Genomic DNA, 6,300 nt, shown 5'->3' on the forward strand with positions numbered 1-6,300 from the left:
TAGCAGGGAAAACCACCACCTGCAGTGCCGGCATCCCATATGGGCGCTGGTTTGAATCCTTGCTGCTCTACTTCCTATTCATCTCTCTGCTATGGCCTGGGAAAGCAGTGGAAGATGGCCCAAGTCCTTGGGCCTCTGCACCCAAGTAGGAGACCTGGAAGAAGCTCCTGGCTCCTGGCTTCGGATTGGTGCAGCTCCAGCCATTGTGGCCATTTGGGAGTGAACCAGCGGATAGAGGACCTCTCTCTCTCTCTTTCTCAGCCTCTCCTTCCCTCTCTGTGTAACTCTGACTTTCAAATAAATAAATAAATATTTTTTAAAAAAGGGATATGGAGACTTATTTTAAAGCTGTAACAGTATTAAAAAGTAAAGTAATGGCAAAAAGAAACAGAGAGACTGACAATGATAGTAAAATTTCATATATGACAAAAGTAGCCTTAAAAACCAGTTGGGCTACATGAGATTTCCAACAGATGATACTGTGACTGTTGATTGTACACATGGAAATGGGGAAATTAGATTCCTATCTTACATCACACACAAACATTCTAAGTGGATTAAAGACCTGAACATTACTTTCTAAAGCTTTAAAACTTTGAGAAATATATCACATGAAAGGAAAAAATTGAAGCATTTGACCACATTATAATTTGAAATTTGTATATGACAAGAGATATATAAGAAGCAACATTAAAAGACAATTCAGGGCTGGCGCCGCGGCTGAACAGGCTAATCCTCCGCCTAGCGGCGCCGGCACACTGGGTTCTAGTCCCGGTCGGGGCACCGGATTCTGTCCCAGTTGCCCCTCTTCCAGGCCAGCTCTCTGCTGTGGCCCAGGAGTTCAGTGGAGGATAGCCCGGGTCCTTGGGCCCTGCACCCCATGGGAGACCAGGATAAGCACCTGGCTCCTGGCTTCGGATCCGCCGCGGCAGCCATTGGAGGGTGAACCAACAGCAGAAAGGAAGACCTTTCTCTCTGTCTCTCTCTCTCACTGTCCACTCTGCCTGTCAAAAAAAAAAAAAAAAAGACAATTCAAACCAAATCAGATATTTACAAAACATGTAACTGACAAGAAATCAGTATCTGAATATATACATATTCACAAATAATAAGCAAAAGACAAACATCCCAACAGAAAAGTGAGCAAAATACATAAAAATGTATTCATAGAAAAAGCCTCAGTTGCCAAAACCAAGGGAAAGAAATCAGGGAAATGAAACTTGAACTACAAGGCAAGCCCATTTCATGTCCAACAATTTAGCAAAGGTCTTCGACTTTGACAATACTTGGCAAGGATGTGGATAATCAGAAACCCTCATCTGTTTCTAGCAAGACCATAAGCTCGAGGGCAACGTGGAAATGCTCATTAAAATTATAGAAAGACAAAGCACAAACCTCACCTCCCAGTAATTCTTCTAGCCACAAACCAGTCCCCACACTAGCACCTGGACACGAGGCAAGGTATTCCTGTAGCTACGCTTCTCTCAGTAGGAAAGCAGATGCATTAGCAGACATGGCTGGAATAGAGGCTCTGGTCTTCCCGTAGGAAAAGAATTTTGGACGTGAGACAGAAAGCAGTGGTAAGCAAGGTAGCAAGGTTGAGTGAGGAGGGCGTCCGTCAGAGCAGTGGGCACCTCTCCAGTGGATCTGAGTGTGCCCAGTCACTGACTGGGGTGAGCCAGGTAACAAGGCAAATGAAGAGAAAACCTGACAGACCAGGCGGGCATCTCAGCAAAGAACTGAGAGCTGAGTGTCCTGCGCATTTAGATGTGGGCGTGTAACGGTCTGGGGTCTGGGTCTCCCCCGCCCCATTCCCCCTGTTCCCCTGGACAGAGGGCTGGCTGGGTGTGAAGTAGGTAAAATTCCTCCTGGGTTTTACTAGCCGATGTTATCGGACTGGGTAGCCCTCTTGACACGGGGCAGAGGCGTCTCCTGGTGCTGCCTTCCTTGAAGGGAAGGCTGGGACGCCCTAGAAGGTTACTGGGCTGTGGGCCACTTCCAAGGCGTGTTTCCTAAGCTGCTGCTACCTTCCTCTCTGCGTGTGCTTTGCTTTCCTCGGGCCCCTTCCACACACGTAGGCTAATTCCCACCTAACAGATACAGCAGTTAAAATGAATCCTTCAGTCTACCTATATCAATACAGAGAAATCTCAAAAACAAAACCAAGTGACAAGAAGGAGGAGAAAGTTGCAAAAGCAAATAACTGGGGCCACATGACAACGCAGCCACCACCTGCAGTGCCAGCATCCCATATAAGTGCTGGTTCGAGTCCTGGCTGCTCCACTTCCTTTCCAGCTCCCTGCTAACGTGCCTGGGAAAGCAATGGAAGATGGTCCAAGTGCTTGGATCCCTGCAACCCACGTGGGAGACCCAGAAGAAGTGCCAGGAACCTGGTTTTGGCTTGGCCCAGCCCTGGCTCTTGCCACCATTTGGTGAATGAACCAGAAGATAGAAGATATCTCTCCCTCCCTCTCTTTCTCTCTCTCTCTCTCTCTCAATCTCTCTCTCACTCTCACTCTCTCTTTGTAACTGTGTCTTTCAAATAAATAAATCTTTTTTTTGATAAATCTTTTTTTAAAAAAAAGCAAATAACCACTTCTGTAAATTTTTCAAACACAGGAAAATAACACTACATCTCATACATACACACACTCCGCATGCAGAAAAAGTACAGAAGGAGCCAGTATTGTGGTGCAGGGGATTAAGCCACCACCTGGGACACCAGCATCCCATATGGGCACTGGTTTGTGTCCCAGATGCTCCACCTCTGATCCAGCTCCCTGCTAATGGACTCAGGAAAGCAGCAGAGGAAGGCCCAAGTACTTGGGCCCCTGCACCCATATGGGAGAATGAATGAAGCTCCTGGCTCCTGGGTTTGGCCTGGTCCAGCCCTGGGGAGTGAACTAGCAGATAGAAGATCTCGATCTTGATCTCGATCTTTCCTTCTCTCCAAAATAAATAAATTAATCTTCAAAAAGAAGGAGAGGAAGAAGAAGTGGAGGAGGAAGAGGAACAGACAGAAAAAGGATAAAAGCTGGCTTGGTGATTTCAGTGGAAACAAAAGGCAACAGCCAAAGATGATCAGGGCAGGACTTCAGCTACATCCAGCATTTAATCACCTTCAAAAGGTAGGAAGGAACATCTGAAACAAACACCACAGTTAAACACTCCCCTCTGGTAAACCTGGGAGGAGGCTCATTTGGCATCTGGTCTTGAGAGTGAAAGGTTCGATTTAAGGCAGCATGGTAGGGGGACATGGGAGGCAGCCCCGTGGTGGGCTTGGAGCAGTGACGGAAGCAGCCTTGGAGGGGACATGACTTGGTGCCAGGTGGCAGCAGTAGAGGCTGTGGCAGTGAGGCTGGGGTCTCTGGAGCTTCTGGTAGCAAATACGATGTCCTCTCTGTTCCGGGGAAGCTATCTAAGCCAGATGCCACCGGAGGCGGTCTTGTGGCCTCCGCAGGTCCCTGCGAGGACAGCAGTAGAAACCCAGCGAGAACACAAGGCATTCCAGAGCCTGGGAGGAGATCCGGCCAGCCTGCCGGGGCAGTGAAAGCAGATACAAAGTAAGTAGTGCCCCTTCCCTTCTGCAACCCCTCCGGGTGAACTTCTGAACCCTTGTCCAGGACCCCGCACTCATCCCTGGGAAATCTCATCGGAGTGAGTGTGGCCTCCTCACTGCCTGCTCACGGCCTCTTGGAGGCCACCGTTAGTCTCCTAGCACCTTCATTCTCCCTCCCAACGCTGCATCGCGGACAATATACTGAGCAGGACTTCCCTGTGTTCGTTCAGAGCAGACGACGGAGATCCAGCACAAGCTATGGGCCCACCGGGGCTCTGCCAGCCTCGGCACCAAATCAGCCAGATCCAGCGCGAAAAGAAACCCACCCCCCGACAGAGGGGGACATACCCCACCCACTCATCCTCTTGCAAAGGCGGCACCAAAGCCCCTCCCCTTTCCTGGGCCTTCCGGGACCCATCTCGCTACCACCTCTCTTTTTTTTAATACTGAGTTTATTTCACATGTATGTTTTTGTCTCCCCACTATTTCCACATCTGACCACCGATACTACTGTGTCCTGTCGTAACATTCCATACACAATTAAAACCAGGCAAAGGGCGGATTCCATCTTTAAAAACTAAACAGGCGGGGCTAGCGCTGTGGTGCAGCGGGTTGAGTCACCGGCTGCGGTGCCCACATCCCTTGTGTGTGCTGGTGTAGACATCGACTGAAGTCCTGGCTGCTCCTCTTCCGATCCAGCTCCCTGCTAATGGCCTGGGACAGCAGCAGAAGATGGTCCACGTGGGAGACCCAGATGAAGCTCCTGGCTTCGGCCTGGCCCAGCCCTGGCTTTTGTGGCCATTTGGGGCATGAAGCAGTGAATAGAAGATAGAATCTCTTTATCTCTCTCTGTAAATCTGCCTTTCAAATAAATAAATCTTCAAAAAAAAAAAAAAACTAAACAGGTATTTTAGACAGCACATTCTTGGAAATGGAACCTGGAACATTTATCAAACATGGCACGGGAAGTTCTCACTCTGCATCCAAAAAGGACAGCCAGATACCAACTGTTACAGAAATAAGACAGGACATTTTAACAAACTGTTTAAAGTGTTTTCTTAAAGAAACTTCCCAGAAGCAAGTTTTTATGTAATGGATGAACTTGACTTCCACTTTGGGAAGAGAACCACCTTGTTCTATGCATGCTTGCATTTTTGCTTTAATGTCTTCTCCAGAACTAGGTCCTTTTGGTGTTGCAGGAGATTTTTCCTGTTTTTCGCAGGATGCGTGACCTTTTGATCTTGGTGTTGCTAGTGTTGAGCTTTCTTCCCTGCTGGTTTGATTTTTGTGCATTTTTGGCTGGGAATCTCGTATAGATCTCTTCACTGGAGGTTTTTCTTCAGTTTTCCTTGTCATCAAAATCATTGTCATCCCCATCTTTGTCATCTTTGTCATCCTCATCAGCAACAAGTTCTCCTTTTCTCCGTGTCACTCCGATGACATTTCCCAGTGCTGCCTCCTCCAGGGTGCATCGCTTTCCAGATACACCTACTAGTTTCACGTCCTCCTCCTCTTCATCTGCCTCTGCGTCTTCCTCCACATCTATTAAGTGGGTTCCACTAATGCACCCACACCCGGAACCACACTTCAACTTGATGGCCACAGGTGGTACTATTTCTTTATTTTTTTTTAAGATTTATTTATTGGGGCTGGTGCTGTGGCGCAGCAGGTTAACACCTTGGCCTGAAGCGCCAGCATCCCATATGAGCACTGGTTCTAGTCTCGGCTGCTCCTCTTCCAATCCAGCTCTCTGCTATGGCCCAGGATAGCAGTAGAAGATGGCCCAAGTCCTTGGGTCCCTGCACCCACCTGGGAGTCCCGGAAGAAGCTCCTGGCTCCTGGCTTTGGATCAGTGCAGCTCTGGCTGTTGTGGCCATCTGGGGAGTGAACCAGCGGATAGAAGACCTCTTTCTCTGTCTCTACCTCTCTCTGTAACTCTGTCTTTCAAATAAATAAAATAAATCTTAAAAACTTATTTATTTATTTAGAAGTCAGAATTACACAGAGAGAGAAGGAGAGAGAGAGAGAGGTCTTCCATCCGATCGTTCACTCCCCCAGTTGGCTGCAGTGTCTGGAGCTGCTCCGATCCAAAGCCAGGAGCCAAGAGCTTCTTCAAGGTCTCCTACACGGGTGCAGGGACCCGAGGACTTGGGCCATCTTCTACTGCTTTTCCAGGCCATAGCAGAGAGCTGGATCAGGGGTGGAGCAGCCAGGACTCAAACCAGTGCCCATATGGGATACCGGCACTGCAGACGGCTGCTTTACCCGCTATGCCACAACACCAGACCCAAGTGGCACTATTTCAAAGCCACCAATGGGAGCCACCAGTTTTCGAAGTTGCCAGAATGACTTTCACAGGACGGCCTTCCTAATTCATCGCCTCTGCTTCAACAATGTGCCGTTCCGCCTTCGCACCTGCACCTAAACCGACCGTTCTTAAAGGTGCTCGTTTTGGTCATGGTCCACTCTAAAGTGATCATCTTTGTTGGTCTTTAGTTCACAACTGAAAAGATGGTTCTGGGACCTCAGGGGGATCATGTCCATGTCCATGTCCATGTCCATGTCCATGTCCATGGGAACTTAGGTGGGATATAAGGTGAATGGAGACAGGCGCCCACTACTACAAAGAATAGCCAATGGATCTGGCTGAAAAGCCCATGAGAACATTTCAGGCATGGAAAGCCAAGACACTGTGATGAAAAATGATCTACTTGAAAAATTTACGTGAGTGAGATCCCAGT

The 6,300-nt window shown here is 48.4% G+C and overlaps 1 pseudogene; it reads right to left on the reverse strand.

The window, feature by feature from the left end:
- Positions 1–4,531: 4,531 nt before the first annotated feature.
- Positions 4,532–6,018, reverse strand: LOC103350284 (nucleophosmin pseudogene; annotated as a pseudogene).
- Between the last annotated feature and the right edge of the window lie 282 nt (positions 6,019–6,300).

The sequence above is a fragment of the Oryctolagus cuniculus genome, chromosome 7 (assembly GCF_051225735.1).
Source record: "Oryctolagus cuniculus isolate XC-2025 breed Fujian yellow rabbit chromosome 7, ASM5122573v1, whole genome shotgun sequence".
Lineage (NCBI taxonomy): Eukaryota > Metazoa > Chordata > Mammalia > Lagomorpha > Leporidae > Oryctolagus > Oryctolagus cuniculus.